Below are 11,713 nucleotides of genomic sequence, written 5' to 3' on the forward strand. Positions count from 1 at the left end.
CACAGACCATGAAAATGACTGATATTAAGAGATTCGTGCAGAAAGCCTGGGAGTATGATGTCCAAAGTCGCTCTGAGCAAAAAGCTGCTAAAGCGACCGTGTTCGCCATCAGAGCCAGCAGGGTTAATTCCCTCCTGCTCGAAGGAGCACAGGCTCCTGAGCTGGCTAAGCCCCGTTCCAAAGCATGCACACAGGACCGCACCCAGCGTCCTAAGTGCCATGAGAACACCGGGGGAGGAAAAGGGCTAGATAAAGCTGAACAAAAGGATTCAGTAGCCACCCGCCTGGCCAGGCTTGAACAAGCTTTATTAGGACAGGGACAACCGCTCCCCAAGGCTGCCGGAAGCGTGAATGAGCTGATACTCTCCACTGGAGGAGGCGGAGACCCGCCCCCTCCCACTCCCTCAGTCTATCTGATTGAGCGGAAGGGTTCCTGCCTGGATGAGGTCAGCCACTCCCAAGTGAGTGCTGACTCCACCCCTGAAGTCACAGAGCAGGCAGTAAAACACAGAGGAAAAGCAGGAAGCTTTTACCTCAAGATTGCCATGGGAGATGTCTTACCCAGTGAGACACTGATTGAGACTGAGGTTGAAAGGTGTTTGATGTCACACGGCAAGCTCAAACGGGTAGAAAAAGAAAAGGGTATGCGACTCAGAGTGGAACCTTTGGTGGATCACCAGAAAGGCAAAGTGTGGAAACAGGTCAAGGCTCCTAAGCCTTCTGTACAGAAGGAAAGGGGGGCCAAGAGGCAGACTGTGCTCACACAGTGCCCACCGAACACAGAGGCCTATGTGAAGATTCCTTCTGTTCCCTCTGGACAAGAAATAAAAATATTTTCTTGTTTCCCGGATATACAGGGAAGTCGTGTCCCGGCTGAGGTCACAACAGCCTCCCTGCCACAGGAGCGGTGCTCCAAGCAGCCGCCTGATCCACCAGGTAAAGCACACCCCTTTTACATCCCTAAAGAGGAGCAGATCTCCCCACCTGGCGATGAAAAGGAGCTTTCCCTGTGCACCCTGGCACCCAAGAGGGGTCAGGACCACCACCCTGCAGTGGTGGAAGGGATCCAGATGGCAGGAGAGCAGGTTGGTGATGTAGCCCTCACCCTTAGCCCTGAGAGGTCCTCTATTAGTGAGGATCTGCTTGAGCAGCTGTCACGGGGCCACCGCCAGGTGCCCCTGGTGCAACATTCACAGGTTAGACAGGAGGTCCAGCTGGACGCTGAGACTACTGCGCTGTGGACACACCTGATCCCAGATGCCGATTCCCTCTGCTGTGACCCAGGGAACCTGCAGTCAGGTAACATTATTTCTCACAACTACCAGGTAGTGAGTGAGACTGACCTGATTGTTCCTGCCTCAACGGCAGGGTTGCCAACACACCCAGTCCCCCAGAAGGGACAGGGAATGAAAGCCGAGCCGGTTTTCTTACAGCCACCAGCTCAGTCTGTCAGTCTGAGTCTGACCAACAGTGGTTCACCCAGACTGGAGCTGGATGGTCAAGCCACCCGCCTGTCAGTGCAGGACATCGCAAAGAGGGGTGTCAGAATCCCCGCCTGCACTGACATGGGCCTGGTGGGTGATAGCGAGTTCGAAGACAGTGAACTAGCTATCCCAGTGCTGGGGCAGCTCCCTGAACCCCTAGCGAGGGAAGGGGGGAGCGAGCAGGTGTCCTACACCCACGCCCAGCGAACGATTGTAAACATGCCGATAGAGGGATTCCTCAATCAGGAAGTGTGCAGGGTGGACCTGAACAGTGAGAATGGGGTAACAATCCCAGATCACTCAGGTGCTCCAGATGACCACTCAGCCGAGGGTCAGGCATGCTCCACCGCTGCACCGCCCCCTGCAGGGTTCCTAGAGCACAGGCATGAACAAATCGAAAAAGCAGATGCCCTGGAAATGGAGGAGCAGCATCAGCAGCTGTGTCAGATCTCCCCAGATTTCCAGGATGTTGGTGCCCAAGATGCCACATGGCATACTGAGAAAGACACCATGTACACGCTGCGCCAGCTTAGAAAGGCAACAGTCACTCAGAAGGAGATGACTGGGATCAGCCACCCGAAAAGACTTTTGGGAAGACTGATCGCTGCCGCCACTGTTGCACGTTTGCTTTTTCTGGTAGGTTTGTGTGCTACTGGCACTCTCACCCTGACTGCCCCAAGAAGGCAGGTGTCAGAGATGCCAGAGGGTAGTGACAGACTGTATCGACAGCAGCAAAAGTTGGAAAGCTTAGGGAAAACCCTACAGGCAACTTCCTATGCAACAGGGTTAAACCTTATTCCCCAACCAGTGGACATGATTGTTGGTGTTATACAGTGGGTTTATGCTTGTGTGCAACAGGCCAGAATGTTGACACAAGACCTGTTAAGGGAGTTTAGTGCCACTGTAGCCAGTCTAGCCACGGCACAATTCCCAACCCACTTGATTCCACTCTTCTCAGTAGAGGAGTATGTGACATTAACCACCCCATTGCTCGTAGCTCACCCAGAAGGCGATCCAAGATTGAATTCGGTTCCAAATCTTGAGATGGGTATGGCTACCAAAGCTATCCATTGGCTGTGTCTAAACGATTCACCAATGAAGGGTGTAAAGCTACTAATGGGCAGAGGGAGGTTAATGAACCCCATGAAGAGCAGGTGGGAAGTAAATGGCTGGTCAGCGCACCACATTTAACTGTCACCACGACTTGTGACAGGCATGATACAGCTACCACAATGCAGCTACCTAATCAAAACAGTTTTCCTGCAAGTTCCCGAGGAGGCCACAGTGCTCTTGAACTTAATACTGTACGGTCTGGAACCAGACAATATAAGACCAAACTTGAGGTCGTGGATGCCTTCAGGTGCCACACTATTGAATTGGATAGAAATCCAAGAAACAGTAAGCCCTGAAGAGGTACAGGTAGTTGAGTTTGCTTTAATGGAAAAAACCTCCAAACCACCCTAGCAGATACCCAACACAGGTGTTGTGGTTTATCGGGGGGCTGGGAACAGGAACTGTTGTTATTGTAACACTACTGCCGGGTAGCTGGATCATGACTGGATGTACTCTGAATGCTGTACTCTCACATCAAGATGTACTCCGGGTAGCATGAATGAGGCAAAGGTAGCATGTCAAAAGAAAGGAAGTGACTTCTCCCCAAATATCTACTACAGAGGTATCAGATATTGACAGTGAGCTTCCTGATGTGTAATTCCTAGACTTAGATAATGTCTCCTACCGTGTTTATACATACTCCAGATGTTATTCATCCTGTTTGTATCCAATGCTGGTTCCGGTATGAATTCTCGAGGAGTAATGTAGACATTTAAGATTAATGTTCTAATGGCAAGGGACATCACTTAACTCTGTTTTGTTTTGAAGGCAACAACGCCTCAGGACCTCGTGACCTTCAAAAAGGGGGGATATGTAGCGGCGAGGCTTAATAATAAGGCAGAATTAAGTGTTTCTGAGCTTCCCAAATGAGGCCCCATTTCTCTGTTCATCTCTGTGGTGCAGCCACAGAGAGACCATTAGTGCAGGGTGATTTAAGGTTTCCTAGGACAGCTCCCAAAGGGGGATGCACTTAGCTAAGTCTGGCTACCATGATCAATGGTCATCCACTGGCGCCTATCAGTCTAGGGAGTGCCGGATGGACATCTGGACTGCATTACTAAGTGTCAGGACTAAGTGACTCATATCTCACCTTGATCAACCAATCAGGGACTGGTAGGGCTGAGTAACCCACGTGGGACTCTGATGCCCATGGAACTTTCAGCCAATCAACAAGCTGAAGTTCCTCCAGGTAAAAACAGGCAACACAGAGAGCCTGAGAGATTGAGATTCAACAAGATTCAGATTCGGGAGATTCAGTAAGATTCTGGAGAGGATTCTGTGGACTGTTCTAAAGGGAATTCAAAGGAGAATTCCAGGGCAGGACGGCCCAGGAGCAGAAGGCTCCCAAGGGCAGGACATTCTCGCAGCGCGCCTCCTGACCATCCTGAGACTCAGCCCGGACAACCACGGAACGGCCAGTGTGTCCGAGTGCCAGAACTTTCCTTTGTTCTAAGAGTCTAGAGTGGAGGTTGCCAGAGAGTAACCAGCAGCAGGCCTCGTGAACAGGTCGGAACTGTGGACAGCTGAATCACTATTCAGAACTAGCGCTTCATCAGGAACGAACCGGTCCTCTTCCTGATTTGCTGGGACCCACAGTCATCTTTTCTCCTGTGCACAAACTTTGCTAGTTAAAGCCAACACTAACTAGCCGGTCAGTGAGCATCAGCAGCGCACCGTCGCAAGCCGCACAGCACAGCCTGGCACGGAGCCAGAGAGCGCGGATTGGACAGCAACAAGCCTGCAGCTGATTGTTTGTGCCTGCAGGAGATCTGAATCCCCAGAAATTGGATGAGTATTCAACTTCAATGCATTACAGCTCGAGAATTCAATTGTTATCCCAACCAGTTGATATCAATTTAATTCCTAAGAGTTATGTACTTGTTTTGAGTATCTAATGTAGAAGTTATAACCAAGTTCATTTACGAAACGGTCTTAATGAATGATATACTGAACGTATGTCCTCTTGATATATGTAACACTTCGTAACTGATTGAATATATATCTTTTGTATTCTGATAACCCTCTCGATAAGATCTGTTAGGTTTACATGCATATTCTATGTATTAATAAATGTATCCTCGTGTATTAGTACCTGTGTGTGTGCGTTGTTTGAGTTATGTCGCATGGTTGGATTCTAAAGCCATCAAAAGAATCAATTTTGTGATTTACTGCTACAATTAATAATTGTCTCAGTAAATGCCCAAACCCTACAGAACTGGTGCCTTCAGAGAGCCACTATGATTACATATTTGGCGTCCCTGAACGGCTATGAAACACTACAGAAGGAAAGTGGTTAAATGTCTCAATCTGTTGCATATGTCTTTGAATGCACCGACATTTTAACAGTTGTAGCTAAAAATTATTAGGTTTTCCTGACTTTTAACCTATTTAACGCTGATGCCATGCTCATGTATTGTACCATTCAATGCAGTTTTTCCAATAGCAGAATTCTTGTCAAAAAATGAAATTGTACCACATTTGATACATTTTGCTTGGTGTGGCAAGGCTGCAAAGTCTTTTCAGAATAATATTTTGATGCCCTGAGTTATATTTTCTGCTTAAATGAGTGTTAGGTTGCATTGACGAAAATCTGAACACTAAACCCTAACTCCCCAAACCCTTAGCTAGGGTTAGGGTTTTATTATTAGAAAACATAGAGGATGTTTGATGGCATGGCTGTGTTATAGGACAGAAGTGATATTCAGGAAAAGTGATATTTTAATGTTTTCTGCACTTTTTGTTTCTTGCATATATGGCTCTATGAACTGTATTGACCTAAAAGGGAATGTTGTCCAAATCCGCAAAAAAGCAAAAGATTTGAAAGAAAGTGGTTAAATGTCTCAATCTGTTGCATTTGTCTTTGAATGCACTGACATTTTAACAATTGTAGCTAAAAATTATTAGGTTTTCCTGACTTTTAACCTATTTAACGCTGATGCCATGCTCATGTAGTGTACCATTCAATGCAATTTTTCCAATAGCAGAATTCTTTTCAAAAAATGAAATTGTACCACAGTTGATACATTTTGCTTGGTGTGGCAAGGCTGCAAAGTCTTTTCAGTCTAATATTTTGATGCCCTGAGTTATATTTTCTGCTTAAATGTGTGTTAGGTTGCATTGACGAAAATCTTAACCCTACCCCTAACTCCCCAAACCCTTAGCTAGGGTTAGGGTTTTATTATTGGAAAACATAGAGGATGTTTGATGGCATGGCTGTGTTTTAGGACAGAAGTGATATTCAGGAAAAGTGATATTTTAATGTTTTCTGCACTTTTTGTTTCTTACATATATGGCTCTATGTACTGCATTGACCTAAATGGGAATGTTGTCCAAATCCCCGAGAAGCTAAAGATTGGAAGGAAAGTGTTTAAATGTCTCAATCTGTTGCATATGTCTTTGAATGCACCGACATTTTAACAGTTGTAGCTAAAGATTATTAGGTTTTTCTGACTTTTAACCTATTTAACGCTGATGCCATGCTCATGTAGTGTACCATTCAATGCAATTTTTCCAATAGCAGAATTCTTGTCAAAAAATGAAATTGTACCACAGTTGATACATTTTGCTTGGTGTGGCAAGGCTGCAAAGTCTTTTCAGACTAATATTTTGATGCCCTGAGTTATATTTTCTGCTTAAATGAGTGTTAGGTTGCATTGACGAAAATCTGAACCCTAACCCTAACTCCCCAAACCCTTAGCTAGGGTTAGGGTTTTATTATTAGAAAACATAGAGGATGTTTGATGGTATGGCTGTGTTTTAGGACAGAAGTGATATTCAGGAAAAGTGATATTTTAATGTTTTCTGCACTTTTTGTTTCTTGCATATATGGCTCTATGTACTGCATTGACCTAAATGGGAATGTTGTCCAAATCCCCGAGAAGCTAAAGATTGGAAGGAAAGTGGTTAAATGTCTCAATCTGTTGCATATGTCTTTGAATGCACCGACATTTTAACAGTTGTAGCTGAAAATTATTAGGTTTTCCTGACTTTTAACCTATTTAACGCTGATGCCATGCCCATGTAGTGTACCATTCAATGCAATTTTTCCAATAGCAGAATTCTTGTCAAAAAATGAAATTGTAGCACAGTTGATACATTTTGCTTGGTGTGGCAAGGCTGCAAAGTCTTTTCAGACTAATATTTTGATGCCCTGAGTTATATTTTCTGCTTAAATGAGTGTTAGGTTGCATTGATGAAAATCTGAACCCTAACCCTAACTCCCCAAACCCTTAGCTAGGGTTAGGGTTTTATTATTAGAAAACATAGAGGATGTTTGATGGCATGGCTGTGTTTTAGGACAGAAGTGATATTCAGGAAAAGTGATATTTTAATGTTTTCTGCACTTTTTGTTTCTTGCATATATGGCTCTATGTACTGTGTTGACCTAAATGGGAATGTATTGTACTATTCAATGCAATTTTTCCAATAGCAGAATTCTTGTCAAAAAATGAAATTGTACCACATTTGATACATTTTGCTTGGTGTGGCAAGCTGCAAAGTCTTTTCAGAATAATATTTTGATGCCCTGAGTTATATTTTCTGCTTAAATGAGTGTTAGGTTGCATTGACGAAAATCTGAACACTAAACCCTTACTCCCCAAACCCTTAGCAAGGGTTAGGGTTTTATTATTAGAAAACATAGAGGATGTTTGATGGCATGGCTGTGTTTAAGGACAGAAGTGATATTCAGGAAAAGTGATTTTTTAATGTTTTCTGCACTTTTTGTTTCTTGCATATATGGCTCTATGTACTGTATTGACCTAAATGGGAATGTTGTCCAAATCCCAGAGAAGCTAAAGATTGGAAGGAAAGTGGTTAAATGTCTCAATCTGTTGCATATGTCTTTGAATGCACCGATATTTTAACAGTTGTAGCTGAAAATTATTAGGTTTTCCTGACTTTTAACCTATTTAACGCTGATGCCATGCTCATGAAGTGTACCATTCAATGCAATTTTTCCAATAGCAGAATTCTTGTCAAAAAATGAAATTGTACCACAGTTGATACATTTTGCTTGGTGTGGCAAGGCTGCACAGTCTTTTCAGACTAATATTTGGATGCCCTGAGTTATATTTTCTGCTTAAATGAGTGTTAGGTTGCATTGACGAAAATCTGAACCCTAACCCTAACTCCCCAAACCCTTAGCTAGGGTTAGGGTTTTATTATTAGAAAACATAGAGGATGTTTGATGGCATGGCTGTGTTTTAGGACAGAAGTGATATTCAGGAAAAGTGATATTTTAAAATTTTCTGCACTTTTTGTTTCTTACATATATGGCTCTATGTACTGCATTGACTTTAATGGGAATGTTGTCCAAATCCCCGAGAAGCTAAAGATTGGAAGAAAAGTGGTTAAATGTCTCAATCTGTTGCATATGTCTTTGAATGCACCGACATTTTAACAGTTGTAGCTAAAAATTATTAGGTTTTCCTGACTTTTAACCTATTTAACGCTGATGCCATGCTCATGTAGTGTACCATTCAATGCAATTTTTCCAATAGCAGAATTCTTGTCAAAAAATGAAATTGTACCACAGTTCATACATTTTGCTTGGTGTGGCAAGACTGCAAAGTCTTTTCAGACTAATATTTTGATGCCCTGAGTTATATTTTCTGCTTAAATGTGTGTTAGGTTGCTTTGACGAAGATCTTAACCCTACCCCTAACTCCCCAAACCCTTAGCTAGGGTTAGGGTTTTATTATTGGAAAACATAGAGGATGTTTGATGGCATGGCTGTGTTTTAGGACAGAAGTGATCTTCAGGAAAAGTGATATTTTAATGTTTTCTGCACTTTTTGTTTCTTACATATATGGCTCTATGTACTGCATTGACCTAAATGGGAATGTTGTCCAAATCCCCGAGAAGCTAAAGATTGGAAGGAAAGTGGTTAAATGTCTCAATCTGTTGCATATGTCTTTGAATGCACCGACATTTTAACAGTTGTAGCTAAAAATTATTAGGTTTTCCTGACTTTTAACCTATTTAACGCTGATGCCATGCTCATGTATTGTACTATTCAATGCAATTTTTCCAATAGCAGAATTCTTGTCAAAAAATGAAATTGTACCACATTTGATACATTTTGCTTGGTGTGGTAAGCTGCAAAGTCTTTTCAGAATAATATTTTGATGCCCTGAGTTATATTTTCTGCTTAAATGAGTGTTAGGTTGCATTGACGAAAATCTGAACCCTAACCCTAACTCCCCAAACCCTTAGCTAGGGTTAGGGTTTTATTATTAGAAAACATAGAGGATGTTTGATGGCATGGCTGTGTTTTAGGACAGAAGTGATCTTCAGGAAAAGTGATATTTTAATGTTTTCTGCACTTTTTGTTTCTTACATATATGGCTCTATGTACTGCATTGACCTAAATGGGAATGTTGTCCAAATCCCCCAGAAGCTAAAGATTGGAAGGAAAGTGGTTAAATGTCTCAATCTGTTGCATATGTCTTTGAATGCACCGACATTTTAACAGTTGTAGCTAAAAATTATTAGGTTTTCCTGACTTTTAACCTATTTAACGCTGATGCCATGCTCATGTATTGTACTATTCAATGCAATTTTCCAATAGCAGAATTCCTGTCAAAAAATGAAATTGTACCACATTTGATACATTTTGCTTGGTGTGGCAAGCTGCAAAGTCTTTTCAGAATAATATTTTGATGCCCTGAGTTATATTTTCTGCTTAAATGTGTGTTAGGTTGCATTGACGAAAATCTTAACCCTACCCCTAACTCCCCAAACCCTTAGCTAGGGTTAGGGTTTTATTATTGGAAAACATAGAGGATGTTTGATGGCATGGCTGTGTTTTAGGACAGAAGTGATATTCAGGAAAAGTGATATTTTAATGTTTTCTGCACTTTTTGTTTCTTACATATATGGCTCTATGTACTGCATTGACCTAAATGGGAATGTTGTCCAAATCCCCGAGAAGCTAAAGATTGGAAGGAAAGTGGTTAAATGTCTCAATCTGTTGCATATGTCTTTGAATGCGCTGACAGTTTAACAGTTGTAGCCAAAAACCATTAGGTTTTCCTGACTTTTAACCTATTTAACGCTGATGCCATGCTCATGTAGTGTACCATTCAGTGCAATTTTTCCAATTAGCAGAATTCTTGTCAAAAAATGAAATTGTACAACAGTTGATACATTTTGCTTAGTGTGGCAAGGCTGCAAAGTCCTTTCAGACTAATATTTTGATGCCCTGAGTTATATTTTCTGCTTAAATGTGTGTTAGGTTGCATTGACGAAAATCTGAACCCTACCCCTAACTCCCCAAACCCTTAGCTAGGGTTAGGGTTTTATTATTAGAAAACATAGAGGATGTTTGATGGCATGGCTGTGTTTTAGGACAGAAGTGATCTTCAGGAAAAGTGATATTTTAATGTTTTCTGCACTTTTTGTTTCTTGCATATATGGCTCTATGTACTGCATTGACCTAAATGGGAATGTTGTCCAAATCCCCGAGAAGCTAAAGATTGGAAGGAAAGTGGTTAAATGTCTCAATCTGTTGCATATGTCTTTGAATGCGCTGACAGTTTAACAGTTGTAGCTAAAAACTATTAGGTTTTCCTGACTTTTAACCTATTTAACGCTGATGCCATGCTCATGTAGTGTACCATTCAATGCAATTTTTCCAATAGCAGAATTCTTGTCAAAAAATGAAATTGTACAACAGTTGATACATTTTGCTTAGTGTGGCAAGGCTGCAAAGTCTTTTCAGACTAATATTTTGATGCCCTGAGTTATATTTTCTGCTTAAATGAGTGTTAGGTTGCATTGACGAAAATCTGAACCCTAACCCTAACTCCCCAAACCCTTAGCTAGGGTTAGGGTTTTATTATTAGAAAACATAGAGGATGTTTGATGGCATGGTTGTGTTTTAGGACAATAGTGATATTCAGGAAAAGTGATATTTTATTGTTTTCTGCACTTTTTGTTTCTTGCATATATGGTTCTATGTACTGTATTGACCTAAATGGGAATGTTGTCCAAATCCCCGAGAAGCTAAAGATTGGAAGGAAAGTGGTTAAATGTCTCAATCTGTTGCATATGTCTTTGAATGCACTGACATTTTAACAGTTGTAGCTAAAAATTATTAGGTTTTCCTGACTTTTAACCTATTTAACGCTGATGCCATGCTCATGTAGTGTACCATTCAATGCAATTTTTCCAATAGCAGAATTCTTGTCAAAAAATGAAATTGTACCACAGTTGATACATTTTGCTTGGTGTGGCAAGGCTGCAAAGTCTTTTCAGACTAATATTTTGATGCCCTGAGTTATATTTTCTGCTTAAATGAGTGTTAGGTTGCATTGACGAAAATCTGAACCCTAACCCTAACTCCCCAAACCCTTAGCTAGGGTTAGGGTTTTATTATTAGAAAACATAGAGGATGTTTGATGGCATGGCTGTGTTTTAGGACAGAAGTGATATTCAGGAAAAGTGATATTTAATTGTTTTCTGCACTTTTTGTTTCTTGCAGATATGGCTCTATGTAATGTATTGACCTAAATGGGAATGTTGTCCAAATCCGCAAAAAAGCAAAAGATTTGAAGGAAAGTGGTTAAATGTCTCAATCTGTTGCATATGTCTTTGAATGCACCGACATTTTAACAGTTGTAGCTAAAAATTATTAGGTTTTCCTGACTTTTAACCTATTTAACGCTGATGCCATGCTCATGTAGTGTACCATTCAATGCAATTTTTCCAATACCAGAATTCTTGTCAAAAAATGCAATTGTACCACAGTTGATACATTTTGCTTGGTGTGGCAAGGCTGCAAAGTCTTTTCAGTCGAATATTTTGATGCCCTGAGTTATATTTTCTGCTTAAATGTGTGTTAGGTTGCATTGACGAAAATCTTAACCCTACCCCTAACTCCCCAAACCCTTAGCTAGGGTTAGGGTTTTATTATTGGAAAACATAGAGGATGTTTGATGGCATGGCTGTGTTTTAGGACAGAAGTGATATTCAGGAAAAGTGATATTTTAATGTTTTCTGCACTTTTTGTTTCTTACATATATGGCTCTATGTACTGCATCGACCTAAATGGGAATGTTGTCCAAATCCCCGAGAAGCTAAAGATTGGAAGGAAAGTGGTTAAATGTCTCAAT

Source organism: Atractosteus spatula, chromosome 12 (genome assembly GCF_055471065.1).
Source record: "Atractosteus spatula isolate fAtrSpa1 chromosome 12, fAtrSpa1.hap1, whole genome shotgun sequence".
In the NCBI taxonomy this organism is placed as follows: domain Eukaryota; kingdom Metazoa; phylum Chordata; class Actinopteri; order Semionotiformes; family Lepisosteidae; genus Atractosteus; species Atractosteus spatula.